This window comes from Chlorocebus sabaeus, chromosome 16, assembly GCF_047675955.1.
Source record: "Chlorocebus sabaeus isolate Y175 chromosome 16, mChlSab1.0.hap1, whole genome shotgun sequence".
NCBI lineage: Eukaryota > Metazoa > Chordata > Mammalia > Primates > Cercopithecidae > Chlorocebus > Chlorocebus sabaeus.
Window position 1 is genome coordinate 26198290 of NC_132919.1, and position 19402 is coordinate 26217691.

The 19402-nt window shown below is 42.5% G+C and overlaps 1 non-coding gene across 1 annotated transcript; it reads left to right on the forward strand.

The window, feature by feature from the left end:
• The first annotated feature begins 19052 nt into the window (after positions 1–19052).
• Positions 19053–19159, forward strand: LOC119621976 (small Cajal body-specific RNA 20). The gene has a single exon (XR_005238605.2).
• The last annotated feature ends 243 nt before the right edge of the window (positions 19160–19402 follow it).

The following is a 19402-nucleotide window of genomic DNA, read 5'->3' on the forward strand; positions in this document are numbered from 1 at the left end:
GTCCCAGCTACTTAGGAGTCTGGGGCAGGAGGATCACTTGAGCCCTGGAGTTTGAGGATGCAGTGAGCACTAATTATGCCATTGCACTCCAGCCTGGGTGACAGAGAGAGAGAGACTGTCAAAACAAAACCCCACAAAACAAAAGTGCTCACAATGTTCATTATTAATATGATTAGTCGAATGCTTAAGTCCCTTCTTACAGAGTGCTGTTTAACTTTCAGCTCAACTCCAAAAAGCTGACTATGAGATTAAGTAGGGGTTCCCGACTCTTGGCCCATGCTCTTCTCCTTATCATCACTGACTGGGTCCTTTATGCAGACCACAATGGATTCACTACCAACAGAACCCACTCCACGTCGACCTAGTGGCTCACGCCTGTAATCCCAACACCTTGCAGGGCTGAGGCGGGCAGATAACTTGAGTCCAAGAATTCGAGACAAGCCTGGGCAACATGGCAAAACTCCATCTCTACAAAAAATACAAAAAATTAGCTAAGTGTGGTGGCGCGCATGCCTGTGGTCCCAGCTACTCGGGAGGCTGAGGTGGGAGAATCATCTAAGCACAGGAGGTCAAGGTTGCAGGGAGCTGTGATCACGCCACTGCACTACTCCAGCCTGGGTGACAGAGTGACCCCCTGTCTCAAAAAAAAAAAAAGAGAGAGAACTTACTCCTTGGATTAAACCATGCCCAGTTAAATCATGCCCAGGCTACTGACAATGACCATCAGGGTAATGTATAGGTCTCAGCAACAGTGCAGGAGGATGAGCAAGTGATGTGGCAAAGGTAACAATAATTATAATGATCACTCCTAAAGCCTGTGGCTCTGAGCTCCCACAGTAAAATCCTAGGTTCCCTACCCCTTCTCCCTCATCCTAAGGCCCTTCTTCTTCCTCCCTTCTTCCACCTTCCCCAGTCCCAGGAGAGTCCCTGAAGGGTCCACTGGCCTTTTCATTACAGAGATGAACATTACAGAAAGGACTTACACAGAGGACACTGCCTGGAGGGACTAAGATCAGAGACTGAGTCCAAGAGCAGGAGCTGGGGTGACCAGCCCACTGTCAGTCATTCTCTCCTTTTAACTGAATTGGTCTGTATTTTGAGCATGATATTAAAAAAAAAATCCTTTGAATTTCCAAAGTGCTTTTACATCCATTATTCCAAAAGATGTGTAGAGTGTGTCTATTTTGCAGATGAAGCAGCTGTGCTTTGAGAGGGTAAGGCATTACCAGAAGGTCACCCAGCTAATTACAAAGGATCTAGGGCCAAAAGATGGTTCCCCCACTTGGACTTGAGTCTCCTGTTGGCTGCCATCACCAATGCTTCGCCAGCGAGAGTGACTCCCAGTCTCTTGGTGGAGGATGGGGGAGCTCCGATTCAGAATATGGAGAATTTTCCAGATGTCAACATTTTAGCCTTAACAAATTTATTGAAAACACATTTCTTCAAAATAATTTATTCCTAAACAGTTAAAGCAGGGGGAAAAGGCAGTTGTCAAAGAACGAATTGAACAGACAGGATAACAGACAGGTTAAGGGGAATAATTAGAGGCTTTTTCTCATTGTTCAACAGCTTCTTTTTCAGGCCTGTCAATCACTGTTTATCACACTTGAACCAAAACAATGATTTTTTTTTTCCTCTCTGAGGCCAGGAGGACCTACTGGGGAGATAGTGACTAACACTGAGGCAGGATCAGTGTGTCATACAGATTGAGACTGCAGCAGCTTAAAATTGTTTATGGCAGCACAGAAACTAGGAGGACCATGCCAATGGGAAGGGCCCATGCCAGTAGCTACTATTACATCTGGCAGAAAGAGGTGCAAACATTTTTCTGAGTTCCTATTTGGGCAGGTATTCTCTATTTAAACTTCTCAACAAACTTGCCAGGTGGACACTTTTACTCCCATTTCATAGATAGAGATACTGAAGCTCAAGGTTGTTAAAAAGCTTGCACACACAAAAAGAAAAAGTGCACGGCTCCAGTGCTAACAGAACAGCACCATTCCAGAAGAGCTGTCCATGGACACAACTAGTATGGGTATTAGGATCCCAATAGCAGGCTGAGGTTCAGGCAAGTCCCTGTCCCACTGGGACCCTAGGGACTAAGAGCAACCAATCTGGCTCCAAATAAGCCATGAAGCAGAGGAAGACCTAATGTTTAACTCGGGGCACAGGGTTAGGGAGGGAGCTCACCCTTGGCAAAAGAGGTGCCTAAACTGGTTAGTGGCACAGTCATGTTCCAAAGTGCATCAAATGAAGTTCTGAGCCTTTGGATGAAGCTTAGCCACCTTGGAAGAAGTAAGCCTGACAAAGGGAAAGAATGAAGGGTGTTAAGTGGGTGCAGAGGGAGGAGCTTACCCAGGAGGATAAGAGAAGACTTCCTGGAGGAAGGGGTGGCCGAGTTGAGTGGTAGCTACGTATGTGAAAGTGGAGAAGAAGAAAAGAGAAAAGAATTCCCAGCAAAGAAGACAAGAAGCAAAGACACACATGTATCAAAAGCATCACAAAATGGGAAGAAAACTATAGCTGGATATAACTTGAGTGTTAAACTTGAAGCAAGAAGTGGCTATTAATAAGCCAATAGCTGATAATAGCTAACGTCTACTGAATGCCTACCACATTCCAGATTTTCTCAGAGTTTTACATATAGTATTCATTCATTCATTTCACAAATATATATTGAGTACTACAGGGATGGCTGTATGATGTGAGGGTGAAAACTTCCAGTGCACATTGAAAATGTGGGGCCCCTAGTTCAAAAGCAGGAAAAAGCTTTTTACCTCCTTCTGTGGTCTCTCTCCACTAGTCATGGTATTTTTCATTTGCTATTTAAGATTGTATTCCTGGAGCACAGGGATATTGGCAGGGCAAGTACAGACCCTCACAGCGACCCACTGCCCTGCCCTGAGACTTGGATCGTAGGCCACACATATGCCCAACTCTGACCCTCTTCATGTCTATGCCCAAGGCCCCTCTGAGGCCTAAGGTGGCAGTTGCTGAGAAGGAATGAAAGAGGAGGTAGGTGAGAACCCATCTGGAAAGGGTGAAGGACAACAGAGGCAAAATCGCAATGCAAATTGGAGCACCAAGCCTGTGGAGCATGCTCCAGTGTCCAATCAGACTCACTTACAAAATGCAAATGTAAAGATCAAATTCTTGAGAATTTCAAGATGGCAACCACAGAGCATTAAACTCCAAGTGTAGGGCCCCCTATCTGAGCATGAGCCCCATGCACCTGCACTGGTTGCATGCCCTTGAGCCCATCACTGGAGTACCACCATGTGTTAAGTTCTGCTCTGGACTCTAAGATACAGCAGTGAACAAGACAAAAACACCTGCTGTCTTGCAACTTACATTTAAGTGAGGGGAGCAAACCAACAAAATTAATGAGGCAAATATATGGTATATTTAAGGGTCATAAGTACAATGGATGAAAATGATGCAAGAAGAGAGTATAGTAGTGCTGGAGAAGGTGCAGTTTTTAAGATGGAGGTCTAGAATAGGCTCATTGAGAAGATGACTGTTGAGCAAAGGTTTGAAGGAAGTGAGAGAATAAGCCAAGAGCACAGGTGGGGAAAGACTGTTCCAAGCAGATAAAAGAGCAAATGTGAAGGCCCTGAGTCAAGAGTGTGCTGGCTTTGTTCATGTAGGGCCCTAAAGGTCATTTTAGGGACTTGGGCATCTCTGAGTGAGATGAGAATCTGTGGAGGGTTTTAAGGGAGAAGTAATACAACCAGACATTTTAAAAGAGTTACTCTGGCTGCTATGTGAAGAAGGGTTGTCTGAGTTGAGTCTCAAATTCTGAATGGTAACAATACAAGTGAAAATGAAGGATGAGGACAGGAGAAGTAGCATGAACTGGAGAGTATTGCAATAATCCTGGTGAGAGATGACAGAGATTTAGACCAGAGTGACATCAGTGGCAGATGTGAAAAGTGATCTGATCTTTGCACGTATTGTATTCTGTTTTGGGGGGGAGCTTTTTTTGTTTTTGTTTGTTTCTGAGACGGAGTCTGGCTCTGTCACCCAGGCTGGAGTACAGTGGCATGATCTTGGCTCACTGCCAAGATCTTGAACCCACTGCCCAGGTTCAAGCGATTCTCCTGCCTCAGCCTCCTGAGTAGCTGGAACTACAGGCGCACACCACCACACATGGCTAATTTTTGTATTTTTAGTGGAGAAGTGATTTCATTATGTTGGCTAGGCTTGTCTCAGTCTCCTGACCTTAATTGACCTCAGCCTCCCAAAGTGCTGGGATTACAGGCCTCAGCTACCACACCTGGCCCCATGTATTGTATTTTGAATCAATACATTTTCCCCCAAACTAGATATGGGATAAGAGAGGAAAAGAGGAATCAGAAGTTACTACAGAAATTCTGGCCAGAGCAATTGGAAGAATGTTGTCATTAACTAAAATGAGGATGAATGTGGATGAATTCTCCTGGTTTCAGGAGAAAACTGGGAATTAGATTTCAGACAGGTTGGGTTTGAAATGCCTATTACACTCCAAACAGGGATATACAGTAGACAATTGCATGTAAGTCTGAAGTTTGGAGGTGAGGTAAGACTGGAGATAGAAATACGTGAGTAGTTAGTATAAAAATGGCATTTTTAAAACAATGAGACTGAATGACATCTCCAAGGATCTGAATGTATGCACAGAGAAGAAGTTTTTTTTTTTTTTTTTTTTTTTTTGAGACGGAGTCTGGCTCTGTCGCCCAGGCTGGAGTGCAGTGGCCGGATCTCAGCTCACTGCAAGCTCTGCCTCCCGGGTTTAAGCCATTCTCCTGCCTCAGCCTCCGGAGTAGCTGGGACTACAGGCGCCCACCACCTCGCCCGGCTAGTTTTTTGTACTTTTTAGTAGAGACGGGGTTTCACCGTGTTAGCCAGGATGGTCTCGATCTCCTGACCTCGTGATCCGCCCGTCTCAGCCTCCCAAAGTGCTGGGATTACAGGCTTGAGCCACCGCGCCCAGCCACAGAGAAGAAGTTTAAAGACAGCCCTGGGGTACTCCAACATAAGAGTTTAAGACGAGGGTGAACCAGAAAAGGAGATTGAAAAGGTGAGGTCAATGAGATGAAAGATAACCAGGAGGATGTGGTGTCTTCAAAGCCAAGTGAAGACAGTGTTTCAAGAAGAGGTTGATCCTCAGTGCAAAATGCTGCTGATGCATCATTATGAGGAATGAACCACAGTAGATTCAGTGGTGTGGTGGGAATGAAATCCTGGCCAAAGGAGATTTAAAAGAAAGTGAAACTGAACCAATTCATTATTTTGAAAATTAGCAAGCAAATGGGAAAAATACTCCCAACATCTATCCTCTTTTTCCTCAAGGTAACCAGAGTTAATGAGGAGAAGTTTCATGTAGATGTATTCAGCTAGCAAATAATGAAGGAATGAAGGCCTACTGCAGTAGCTCATGCCTGTAATGCCAGCACCTTGGAAGCCCAGGAATTCAAGACCAGCCTGGGCAACCTGGTAAAACCCCGTCTCTACAAAAAATACAAAAATTAGCTGGGGATGGTGGTGCACCCATAGTCCCAGCTACTTAGGAGGCTGAGGTAGGAGGATCACCTGAGCCTAGGAGGGTAAGGCTGCAGTGAGCCATGTTCATGTCACTACACTCCAGTCTGGGCCACAAAATGAGACCCTGTCTCAGAAAAAAAAAAAAAAAAAAAGGAAGGAATGATAGAATATCATTTTTGCAACTCCTGATGAATGAATGGATCTTGACAATGCTCACCAATGGCACTACAAAAATAAATGTTACTTCCAAATAACAAAGAGCCTGAATCTGATTAAGCCTCTAGTTCTGACTATCAATTTATAAAAACCACAGGGAGAGAGGAACCCATTTAGCAACACCACCGGGATGCAACAGGAAAATCCAGTCCGGGGGAAACTCTACAGGAAAAAAATGGTCTTGTTTCTTCAATAAAAACATTGCAAAAATGAAAAAAAGGATGGAGAGGGACACCTATAAATTAAATGAGATTTAAAGGTACATCAACAAATTACAATGAATGATTCTTATTTATATCTTGATTCAAACAAACAACACTGAAAAAAAAACTGACGTTTGAAATAATTGAAAATTTGAACACTGACTGGATTCTTGATTATATTAAAGAATTACTGAGGATAGGCACAGTGGCTCCCACCTGGAATCCCAGTACTTAGTGAGACTGAAGCAGGAAGATCACTTGAAACTGAGAATTCGAGACCTGCCCAGGCAACATAGGGAGACCTCCATCTCTACAAAAAAAAAAAGTTTTAAAATTAACCAGGCCTGGTGGTGTGTGCCTGTAATCCCAGCTATTTGGGAGGCTGAGGTGGGAGGATTGCTTGAACCCAGGAAGTCAAGACTGCAGTAATCCAGTCACACCACTGTACTCCAGACTGGGTGACAGAGTAAGATTTCATTACTACAAAAAATAGGGAAAAAATTACTGTTGTTTTTTGGATATGATATAGTGTAAAGTTGTTGTTTTTTTGTGTGTGTGTGAAAGAGCGCCTATCTTTTAGAAGTATATGTTGAAATTTCTACAGATGAAATTGTATGCCTGAGATTCATTGCAAAATAATCCAGGAGAAGAGGTGAGAGATAAAACATTAGCCATAAATTTATAAGTATTGAAAATCAGACGATGCGTACATGAAAATATACTAAGTCTTTCTATCTTTGATGTATGTTTTTTTGTTTGTTTTTGAGACAGAGTCTCACTCTGTCTCCCAGGCTGGAGTGCAGTGGTGTGATCTCAGCTCACTGCAGCCTCCTCCTTCTGAGTTTGAGCAATTCTCCTGCCTCAGCCTCCCAGGTAGCTGGTGTTACAAGCACGTGCCACTACACCTGGCTAATTTTTGTATTTTTAGTAGAGATGGGGTTTCACCATGTTGGCCAGGCTGGTCTCAAACTCCTGACCTCAGATGAACTGCCCGCCTTAGCCCCGCAAAGTGTTGGGATTACAGGCACAAGCCACTGTGCCTGGCCTTCATGTATGTTTGAATCTTTCTATAATAAAACGTTTTAAAAATCCTTTCAAAGAGTTTTGCTGTAAAGGAGATCAAAGAAATGAAGCAGTAGCTGGTACTATGTAATCCTCAAGAACAACTCTTTGAAGAAGATACCATTTTTATTATTCTCATTCTATAGTTATGAAGACTAAGTTAAGTAACTTGTGCAGGGACACACAGTAAAGGCAGAGCTGGGATACAAAACCAGGTAGTTTGGTTCTAGAGCTCTCACTCTTAACCACTGTACTATGTTCATTACATTAAGTGTGGGGAAATAACATGGTCAGCTTTGCATTTGGGATTATACTGACAGACTTGTAGAGGACAAAATTGGAGGCAAGGGGACCAGCTAGGAGTCTACTGCAATAGTCTAGGCAGGAGATGATGGTCACCTCCACCACGGAAGTGGCAGTAGAAATGAGAGAAGTGGAAGAATTGCAAGGATATATGGAGGTAACACCGACCAGGAGAGCTTGGCAAGGCTAGAAGAACGAGAATGAGGGAAGAGTCAGTTATGGATGTCTGATTTATAGCTTGGGTCAGTGAAATCACTGAGACAGAAAGGACAAAAGGAAAACTAGGGTGAGGTAAGAAATGAGTTCATTTGAGACTATTCAGTGCTGCCAGTGCTCCCTATTGGGGAAAATATCAGAATTGAGGTCACCTCCATTTATTGGCAGAGTTGGTCTCACCTTGTTAGTAACTACAAATGATGGGTTCCTGGTTGAGGAAGAAGGTAAGCACTATTTTCACCAGATGCCCCTCTCAGGCAGAGCAAAGGCCATGAAGTTAATGTAGTGCCTCCAGATTCTGGCCTAAATACCTCCTTCCTGAGTCAATTTCCTAGGGCCACCCTCTTTTCCAACCAATAAATATGGTTCTTGGCTTTAGCCCTAGGAAAATTGCACGTGGTAAAAGGATAAACCTTGAAAGTTAGACATATTTCATACACAGAGGTTGAGATTTCAGGAGGATGTCCACTTACTAGTTGTGGAACACTGGATAAATTTGCTTAACTTTTCTGAGTTTTTGTTTCCCCCATTTGTGTATTTATTTACTTATTTATGTATTTATTTGAGATAAGTTCTTGCTCTGCCACCCAGGCTGGAGTGCAGTGGTGCAAACATGGTTCACTGCAGCCTCAACCTCCTGGACTCAAACGATCATTCTGCCTCAGCCTCCTGAGTAGCTGGGACTACAGGTGCACACCACCACGTCTGGCTAATTTTTAAACTTTTTCTAGAAATGGGGTCTTACTATGTTGCTCAGCTGATCTCAAACTCCTGGATCCAAGGGATCCTCCCACTTCAGCTGCCTAAAGTGCTGGGATTACAGGCATGAGCCGCCGCACCTGGTCAGTTTCCCAGTTTAAAATGAGGAGAGTGGCCGGGTGCAGTGGCTCATTCCTGTAATCCCAGCACTTTGGGAGGCTGAGGCAGGTGGATCACTTGAAGTCAGGAGTTTGAGACCAACCTGGCCAACATGGTGAAACCTCGTCTCTATTAAAAATACAAAAATTAGTTGGGCATGGTGGTGGGCACCTATAATCCCAGCTACTCAGGAGGCTGAGGCAGGAGAATCACTTGAACCAAGGAGGTGGAAGTTTCAGTGACTGGGATTGCGCCACTGCACTCCAGCCTGGGTGACAAAGCAAGACTTGTCTCAAAATAAATAAATTAATTAAATTAAATAAGGATAGTGGACTGGGTGTGGTGGCTCATGCCTGTAATCTCAGCACTTTGAGAGGCTGAGGTAGGAGGATTACTTGAGACCAGAAGTTCAAGGCCACAGTGAGCTATGCACTTCAGACTGAGTGGCAGGGTGAGAGGCTGTCTCCAAAAAGAAGAAGGAGAAGAAGAAGAAGAAGAAGAAGAAGAAGAAGAAGAAGAAGAAGAAGCAGCAGCAGCAGCAGCAGCAGCAGCAGCAGCTGTATCTTAAAATTAAAGAGTGATTGGAAGTAAATAGTCTATCACAGCAGTTGGGTGCTCAGTAAATGCCAATTTTATACCTCATACCCTCTGTGACATTCTTGGGATGTGATATCTCCAACTCCTGATGGTGTTTGTGAGTCATATTCTATGTCTAGACAGAGCAAGGACAGCAGGTTTTGATGGCCTTACCTGATTCGAGTGCATTCCATCCTGATCCATGAATACCCCAAACCCCATTTGAAGTACATAAATTCACAAGGTAAGACTCTCCCAGGACTCCAAGATTGTTTCAGGCACTGTTGCTGCCTGTAGCCTCACAGTGGCAACTGGCTGGGGTCGTCAGCACCATGTGTACGGACAGCTCCTCCCCCAGGACTTTCTTAACTCTAATTCCAGAACCTGGCCTCTGCCCATGGTTCTGATCCAGATTTCCCTGCCTTTCTTGCCCTTCTTGCTATAACACAAAACAAACCAGGTTAGACAACATTTTTAAAGCCTGCTCAGGTAAATACATTTTCTAAACCTGTATCACCAACTTTTTGGGAAAGGCTGCCTTGTTATCTATTGAGGCTGATTCTGACACAAAGCTTATGTTTTGAAAACAGTATAACTTTGTAAAGTTTTTTAATGAGCCCCTTCTGGGTTGAAATTAATGTCTTTTATAGTTGCATTCTCCCTGGCTTTATTTTCCATGTCTTAGGAAAATGCTTATGTAGCTGCCTCAGCTTTCCACAAATTATCAAGGGAATTAGGGCACATTTTGGGGTGCTTATTCTTTGGCCTTATTTTGAGAACATGTTACTTAAATAATTCTCTATCTTCTCCCCAAGACAGGCGTGGACTATGGGGGAGGAGAATAATAACTGTTGCCATGGGGAGTAATTTTTGTTTTATTTAAGAGAACTAAACTGAAGCATACCTACACTAACAAATAGAGCAGACTCTCAAATTTTAACACAAAGCCAAAGTGTGTGTGTGTGTCTCTGTGTGTGTGTGTATATATATGTGTGTGTGTGTGTGTGTGTATTTTATATATATATATATAGAGAGAGAGAGAGAGAGAGAGGATCTCACTCTGTCACCCAGGCTGGAGTGTAGTGACACCATCTTGGCTCACTGCAATCTCTGCTTCCCAGGTTCAAGTGATTCTCCTGCCTCAGCCTCCTGGGTAGCTGGGATTATAAGCATGCACCACCATGCCCAGCTAATTTTTGTATTTTTTTGGTAGAGAAGGGGTTTCACCATGTTGGCCAGGCTGGTCTCAAACTCCTGACCTCAAGTGATCTGCCTGCCTCAGTCTCCCAAACTGCTGGTGTTACAGGCATGAGCCATGGTGCCTGGCCACACATTCTTAAATTGGGGTCTTTCTTCTCTAAATTGGGTTGTGGGCTGACAAAGGTACTCTGGTATTAGGACACCTAGAGGAAAATTCCCATTTAAGAGTTCCTAAGAGTACTGAACTGACCCTACTTCTGGAAGGCGAGAAAATGAGCCAGCATTTACCGTATAACAATCATGTACACAAATCTCAAGTCACAAAGCTTTACACATGCTATCTCAAGGAGCTGTTACAGCAACTCTGGGAGGAAGGTGTTACTATCACTGTTTCACAGATGGGAAGCTGAAGTTTGAGGAGGGGTCACAACTTACTTAAGACCACTCAGTTTGCAAGTGGCAGAGGCAAGATTTATGCTCAGGTCAGTCTTAACACCAGACTATAGTGTTAAGCCACTGTCTGTGACATCAGAAACTCCAGTAGGGCAAAAGGCTCTGATGGCATAATAGGGATTGAGTGAGGGGCCTGAAGTTGCTGATTCCAGAATGAATGTGGGAGTTTCAGGAGAATCCTCTACATCTGTGAGCCAATGCCTCTCTAAAGTTGTCTTAGAGGCACAGGCTGGTGCTAGGACAGCTGCATTAGAATCATCTGGTGGGCCTGTGAAGAATGCAGAGACCTGGATTCCATTTCCAAAGAGTTGAATCCAGTAAGTGATATGGTTTGGATGTTTGTTCCCGCCTAGTCTCATGTTGAAATGTGATTCCCAATGGTGGGAGGTGATTGGATCATGGAGGCAGATCCCTTATAAATGGCTTAGTATCATCCCCTTGGTGATAAGCGAGTTCTCACTGAGTTCATGTGAGATCTGGTTGTTTAAAAGAGTGGCACATCCTCCCTCTCTCTTTGTTGCTCTTGCTTTTGCCATGTGATGCACCTGCTTCCCCTTTGTCTTCCATCATAATTGGAAGCTTCCTAAGGCCCTCACCAGAAGCAGATTCTGGCACCATGCTTCCTGTAAAGAACCATGAGCCAATTAAACCTCTTTTCTTTATAAATTATCTGGCCTCAGATACTCCTTTATAGCTATACAAATGGACTAACACAGTAGGAGTGTAATAGAGCCCAGGAACATCAACATTAAAAGATTTCTAAGTGATTCTGATGCATAGATAGATTTAGGAACCACCACTGCCCTTGGCAACATTTATAATCCTCAGGGTTCCTCCTTCTCTCTTTAGCTGTAACACAATCCCCAGGGATTCAGAGCCAAGACAGTTCTGAAGGAGGAGCTATAGTCACCATAGAAGTGATCACACATGTGCCACTGCACTCCAGCCTGGGCAACAAGAGCAAAACTCTGTCTCAAAAAAAAAAAAAAAAAAAAAAGGGGTGATCACACAGATTCAGACTGGTTAGAGCAGAGTGATTCTCAATCAGAAGCAGTGGTGGCATGTGTCAGTACCAAGGACACTTTCTCAAACTCAACACACTCACCTCAGTGGAGAACCACTGCATTAGGACTGTTTGGTTCTCCTAGAAATTAGCTTATTGGGACATAAGAGATAACTGTTTGCTCAGGGATCAGTGTTAATCACTTCTGCATTATTACAGAGAAGCCACTACTTTCTTCATCATATGGCACATCTTCCAGGAGGACTATCTCCAGGAATGTCTCGTGTTTTGTCCATTGCAACTAAAGGGGGTTTGCACTTGGGGGTTCTTGTTAGACTTTTCTGGTTAGACCTATGATACTTCCTTCTTTGGGTTTTGAGTGGTCTGAGACATGTCAATAGCTTCCTGTACACTGAAGGAGGTCCGAGATCAAATGGCCTTGGGTATAAAAGCACATCCATGTGCTGTGTGAGTGGTGGGAACTATGGTGAACTGTCCAAGGGAGAGGCTACTTCTCAGTTTCAGTCTATTCTTGCCATGCAAAAATGCAGAATCAGTATTACCAGAGCTTCTGATATGAGAGAGAGAAAAGCAGACAAGGAGAGGGAGGGGGAGAGAGAGAGAGAGGCATAGAAAGAGAAGAGAGAGCAGGTACGAGGATTTCTAAATATTGGCTCAAATGAAAATTAAAAAATATGTGGGCCAAACAAAAGATTTATGTAGTCCACATCTGGCTATGTGTGCCAAAGAAATAAATTCCATTTTGGAAGCTGCAATTCCAAAGCACTTAGTCATCATGCTGTGTTGATTTGGCCACCTCTTAGGGTGAACCTCTCAGTGTGGTCTTTGCTTTTAGGGAGAGAAATTGAGGGAGAAAGGTGGGATAAAGCCAGTTCTTACTATCACCAACAGGCTCTGGTAGATTGTTCTAAAGCAACTTACTGACACACTGACAGACTTAAATTTCCACTGCTGAAAACCACTCATATCTTACTGTTGTCCAAACCCAAAGAATCAAATGGCCAACTCAATGCTGTTAGAATTTTAATAGTAATACTAGTTCCTCTTCCTCTTATCTTCCAAATCTCCCATGGAAAAATGATCATCTCTATTGACAAGCACTGCCATCTGCAATTGGAGTAATCTGAAGCTGGTATTGTACTCTGCTTATCTCATCAACCCAGATTTCAAGGAGTTGAGGGATTTGATCATTTATGAAGGGGATTCGACCTGCATTTCTACCCTCTACCACCACAAAGTAAATTGTGAAGTCATTCGCCCTTTTCTTCATTTCTAAAAGCCTGTAGTGTCCATCTTTCCTGTTGCAAAGAAGTAGTAGAGAGGCAGAATCAGTCTGGAAGTGACAAATATTCTTTTTGCCTTGCAGCTCCTACTTCCACCAGTTCTCTTCTTTCCCACTCTCTGGTGGGTGAGAACTCTGGTGGGTAAATGTCTTTCCTGAGAAAGAAAGCCTCAACTAGGTGGGTGGTTCTGAAACAAAAATAGTGGCGAAGACTTGGCTGATGGAGAAGTATCCAAGGCAGTTTTGTGGGATCTTCCTGTCCCTTCAAAAGCAACTGGGCTCTGGATTCATATATTAAAGGGATAGTTCCTTTGGTAAGCATCTCTGTGTGTCAGATTCCTGCCCAGAGCCAGTAACCCCACTGAAGTATATGATAGTTCTCACAAGGATGGGAATGGAGAAAGTTTTTCAGAATCGCCAGCAGAGATTATCCAAAGTATGCATGCTTGTCCACTCCACCCACCCCAATCCTCTGGTCTATCAGAATTAGCTTGGGGTGGGATTTTAACCATATAAAGTTCAGAAAAATCTTCATAGATGATTTTACTTCACTTGATTTAGTCCTAATCGAAAGCCACTGAACAGAGAATTATCCAGCCATTTGAGTTACTTTGGGAGTATTGTGGCTACCTGAAGTCTATAAATGAGGTGCCCATCAAAACACACATACACACACACACACACACACACACACACACAATGGGCCTTAAATAAGCTATGGATGGGATTAGACATATGCTTAGTCACCTGAAGGAGACAGGGGCAGCTCCTAGGTATAATTGAAGATATTACCAAGCCTAAAGAATGTGCTGAATTGAATGGATGATAGTGCAGAGGAAAGAGAAGGTTGGTCAGTCAAGAGAACATAGACAAAGGGAAGCCACTGAAGCAAGGACTGGTAGTGCCCATCCCTGAAGGAGCCTCAGCAATTAGACCTTAAGTATCATGAACCATTGGCAAAACCATCACTATCACAAAAAGGATGAGTCAGGCCACCCGAAGCTGATGTCAGTAGGCATCTATCAACCTAATATCTCTGGTGTTAATTCCTTGCTTCTTCAAACAACCTTCTGGACCCCTCTCTTAAAGGAAGAGAAAACACTGGTCTATATTTCTGGTCCCCAAGACAACAGTCTTTCATGGTGAATAGCTTTTGATCAATCATGATTTGGCATCCCATAAAGCTTGATTCCAAGTCCCTGCTTGATATGGCCTAAGCTTACTCTTCAACCTTATCTTAAACCACTAAAGATGAAATTATATAATCTGCTTAAAAGGACTTTTTGTTTGTTTTGTTTTGTTTTTGTTTTTGAGAGGGAATCTCACTCTGTCTCCCAGGCTGGAGTGCAGTGGAGTAATCTTGGCTCACTGCAACCTCTGCCCCCTAAGCTCAACGGTTCCTCCTACCTCAGCCTCCAAAGTAACTGGGACCACAGATGCATGCCACCATGCCCAGCTAAGTTTTTGTATTTTTGGTAAAGACAGGGTTTCACCATGTTGCCCAGGCTGGTCTCAAACTCCTGAGCTCAAGCAGTCCAACCACCTTGGCCTTCCAAATGTTACAGGTGTGAGCCACCGCCCCAGACCTTCAAGGACTTTTTTTTTTTTAAGATGAAATTCCCAAACATAAAATTAACCATTTTAAAGCGAACAATTTAGTGACATGTATCACATTCACAATGTGGGGAAACCACTACCTGTATCTTCAAAAACATTGCATCACCCCAAAAAGAAATCCCCTAGCTATTAAGCAGTTTCTCCCTATTCTCTCCTGCCATCAGCCTCTGGCAACCACCAATCTTCATTCTATCTCTTTGGATTTTCCTATTGTGAATATTTCATGTAAATAGAATCATGCAATAGATGACCTTTTGTGCTTGGCTCCTTTCATTTGGCATAATGTCTTCAAGGGTCATCCACATTATAGTGTGTACCCGTACTTCATTTCTTTTCGTTGCTGAATAACATTCCATTGTATGGATATGCCACAATTTGTTTATACATTCATCCATTGATGGATATTTGGGCTGTTTCCAGCTTTCAGCCATTGTAAATAGTGTTGTTGTGAACATGCATGTACATGTCTTTGAGTAGCAGACAAATACAGTCCTCATTTATATACTTCTTGGAATTGCTGGGTCATATGATAATTCTGTATTTAACTTTTTAAGGAACCAACAAACTGTTTTCCACCACGGCTGAACCATTTTACATTCCCACCAGCAATATAAGAGGGTTCCAATTACTTCACATCCTGATCAACACTTGCTATTATCTATCTTTTCTTAATTATAGCCCTCTTAGTAGGGTCATTCCCTAATAACTAATGATGCTTAGTATTTTTATGTGCTTGTTGGCCATTTGTACATTCTCTTTGGAGAAATGTCTATTCAAGATTTTTCCCATTTAAAAAATGTATTTATTTATTCTTAGAGCCTGGATCTTGCAATATTACCTAGTCTATACTTGAACTCCTAGGCTCAAGTGATTCTTCTCCTGAGTAGCTGGGGCTACAAGCACATGCAACCCTGCCCTGCACTTTTTGCCCGCTTTAAAGTTGGGTTGTTTGTCTTTTTATTGTTGAGTTGTAAGAGTTCTTTATATTCCAGATAGTAGACCCTTACCAAATATATAATTTACAAATATTTCCAACCATTCTGTAAGTTGTCTTTTTACTTTCTAAAAATATCCTTTGATGCATGAAAGTTTCCAATTTTGATGAAGTTCAATTTATTTATTTGTTTATTGCTCATACTTTTGGTGTTCTATGTAAGAATTCATTGCCAAGTCCGAGCTCATGAAGATTTATCTTTGTTTTCTTCTAAGAGTTTTGTGGTTTTAACGCGTATATTTATGTTATTAAAGCATTTTAAGGCAATTTTTGCTTATGATATGAAGTAGGTATCCAACTTAATTTTTTTGTATGTGGTTATCCAATTGTCCCAGCACCATTTGTTGAAGAGATTATTCTTTCTATATTGTATGGACTTGGTGTTCTTGTCAAAAATCAGCACCATAAATGTATGAGTTTATTTCTGGACTTTCAATTCTCTTCTATAGGTCTACCCTTACACCAATACCACACAGTTTTAATTAGTGTACCTTTGTAGTAAGTTTTGAAATTGGGAAGTATGACTCTTCCAACATTGTTCTTTTCCTTCAATATCATTTTGGCTATTTTAGGTCCCTTGCAATTACATTTGAATTTGAAGATTGGCTTTTCCATTTCTGCAAAAAAAGTCATTAAAATTATGATAGGGATTGCATTGAGTATGTAAATTACTTTGGGCTGTACTGCCGTCTAAATAATATTAAGTCTCTAACCTTTGAACAAGGAATGTCTTTCCGTTTCTATAGGTCTTCCTTAAATTTTTTCAGCAATGCTCTCATAGTTTCAGTGTACAAGTCTTTCATCACCTTGTTTAAACTTATTCCTGGGCATTATGTATCTGGGGAGAATGCCAAAAAGGATCATTCTTACTGGTGTGCAGAGAATAGTCTTCACAGGAAAAAGATTAAAAGCAGCAAGATGCATTGGATATTCCTGGTGAGACATAATGGTGCCTTGGGCAATACGTTAGTCTCAGGAATGGCAAGAAGAGGTTGAATTCAGGATGACTTTGGAAGGTACAGCCAAAAGACAAGACTGACTGAGATATGGGGAAATTCTGAGTCAAGGATCACTTCAAGGTTTTTGATCTAAAGCAACTTACTGACACACTGAGTAATTGGTGAATGATGGTGTCATTTACTGAGATGCAGAACACTGGACAAGGCACAAGGGAAAAGAGAACTTAATTTGGACAAATTGAGTTTGAGTTGTCTGTTAGAGATGGTTATTGTTTATCACCATTTATAATTGCATATTCATTTGTTTATTTATTATCATTATTATTATTATTATTTGTAGTTTCGATGGCTAGAAATGTTTACTTTATTAACTGCTGTGTCCCTCAGTAGACAGCAAACTCCATGAGGGTAAGAACCAAATCTGTCTATTCACTGTTGTATCCTCATACCTAACACAATGGCTGGCACATAGTAAGTTATCACTAAATATTTTTTAACAAATCAAAATGCAAGTCCAGTCAGACATAGTGGGTGCGTCTGTAGTCCCAGCTACTCAGGAGGCTGAGGTGGGAGGATCACCTGAGCATGAGAGGTCAAGGCTGCCAAGACTGTGCCACTGCAGTCTGGCCTGGGCAACAGAGTGAGACCCTGAAAAAAAAAGAAAAAAGCCAGGGCGGGTCCAGGTGATCTTTCCTATATTCCTAACGTATAATACTACTTTCAGGTGTACATTCTTGTTCTTTACTTGTTACTGCATTTCCAGTACTTTTTATTTTTGTAAGAAGTGAGGTTCCTTTATTCAAAATTTGACAAATCATGAAATGCCTCTCACCCCATCTCCTTACTCCTTACACTTTACCTTTCCATCCATGTGATCTCTGGCACTATGCCATGACTTAACAAATGCCAAGAAATGTAAGAAGAAAAGACCTCGTACTTCTCAATAACAATAGCTAATATGTATTGAGTGCCAATTATGTGTCAGGCACTGTGTAAAATGCTCTGTATCATCTCATCCAATGTTTTGAACAAATGTATCAGCACAAAACCTGAAGTGTTGTCGCATCTTTTCAGTTTTAGGGTCATATGCTTTGGAATATGAGCTTGTCCACACCGTCAAAGGGAAGAGTTGAGATGGGTACATGAATTTACTTAAGTGAATATATATCAATGTCATTTTTTAGAAAGATGCTGGCTCTGCCAGCATAAATAAAGCCTTGGAGAATCTTGCAACTGGGCAAATGAGTAACTTTAAGGTACTCATAAAAAATAAAAAAAAAATCCATCAGGCACAGCCTGGGCAACATGGCGAAAATTACCTCTACAAAAAATACAAAAATTAGCCAGGTGTGGTGGTGCCCACCTGTGGTCCCAGCTATTCGGGAGGCTGAGGTGGGAGAATCAGCTGAGCCCAGGAGGCCAAGGCTGCAGTGAGCTCTGATTAATCGCACCACTGCACCCAAGCCTGGACAGCACAGTGAGACTGTCTTAAGGAAAAAAATGCTGAGCACGGTGTCTCAACACCTACAATCCCAGCACTTTGGAGGTCAATATGGGAGGATCGCTTGAGCCCAGGAGTTAGAGGCTGCAGTTAGCTATGATTACACCACTGCACTCCAGCCTGGGCAACAGAGTAAAACCCTGCCTGAAAAAAAAAAAAAAAATCCCAAATTTGAGAGACATTCTACAACATACCTTACCAGTACCTCTTAAAATCTTTAAGGTCATCAAGGACAGGAAAAGTCTGGGAGTGTCACAGATCAGAGGAGGCTAAAGTGACATAACAACTAAATGTAATGTGATATCCCAGCTGGGATCCTGGAACTGAAAAGGGACATTTTTTAAAACAGTGAAATTGGATAGTGTGTGGAGTTTAGTTAATATTAATATACCAGGGTGGAGTGGCTCATGCCTGTAGTACCAGCTACTTGGAAGGCTGAGGCAGGAGGATCGCTTGAGTCCAGGAGTTTGAACCCATCCTGGGCAATATAGCAAGACCCTGTTTCTGAAAAAAAAAAAAAAAAAGAATATATATATATATAAAACAATGTACCAATGTTGGTTCTTTAGTTGTGACAAAAGTACCTTAGTAATGTAAGATGTTAGCAATAGGGGAAACTTTGCAAGGGGTATATGGGAACTCCATACTCTTTTTACAACTTTTTTGTGAATCTAAAACCCTTCTAAAATAAAAAGCTAATGAATAAAAAAGGGTACAGAGATCGGGGCCAGAGCAGAGATGACACATTTCAGATCTGTCATCCCATGCAGCGCCCCCGGGTGGACTTATCTATGTGACCTCCCTCCAAGTCTATTCATCCCTTAAAGAGGCATGTCTGAGATGTTGCCCTCTGCACAGTGCTGGGTGTCCAGGTCTGCATAACAGCTCTGGGGAGCTTTGCTGCTTCAGCGTCATCCCAAGGAGAAACCTTTGGGAAGGAAGCAGACACGGGTGTGAATTCAGGCAAAACACTTGAAACCTGGAGTGGAAGTTCAGTCTCTTAGAATTTTTTATTGGCAAGGACCTTAGGTGCTTGTTTCATTTTTGTAGATCGGGACACTGGGAGGCTCCCTTTTCGCCCGAGCCATGGCTGGAGGCCAAGACCACCCCTCAAGGATCATTGTCAGGACCACCACGAGCTGGACAGCCTTGTTTTCCTACCTCAGATGTAAAAAAGAAAAAAAAGGAGAGAAACTGGGGCCCAGTAAAATTGAGTAATTTATTTAAAGGCCATTTAGGGCTAGTTATGGTGACTCACACCTGTAATCCCAGCACTTCGGGAAGCTGAGGTGAGAGGACTGCTTGAGCCCAGAAGTTCAAAACCAGCCTGGGCAGCAGAGTGAGACCCTGTCTCTACAGAAAATAAAAAATCAGCCAGGTGTGGTGGCACATGCCTGTACTCCTAGCTGCTCAGG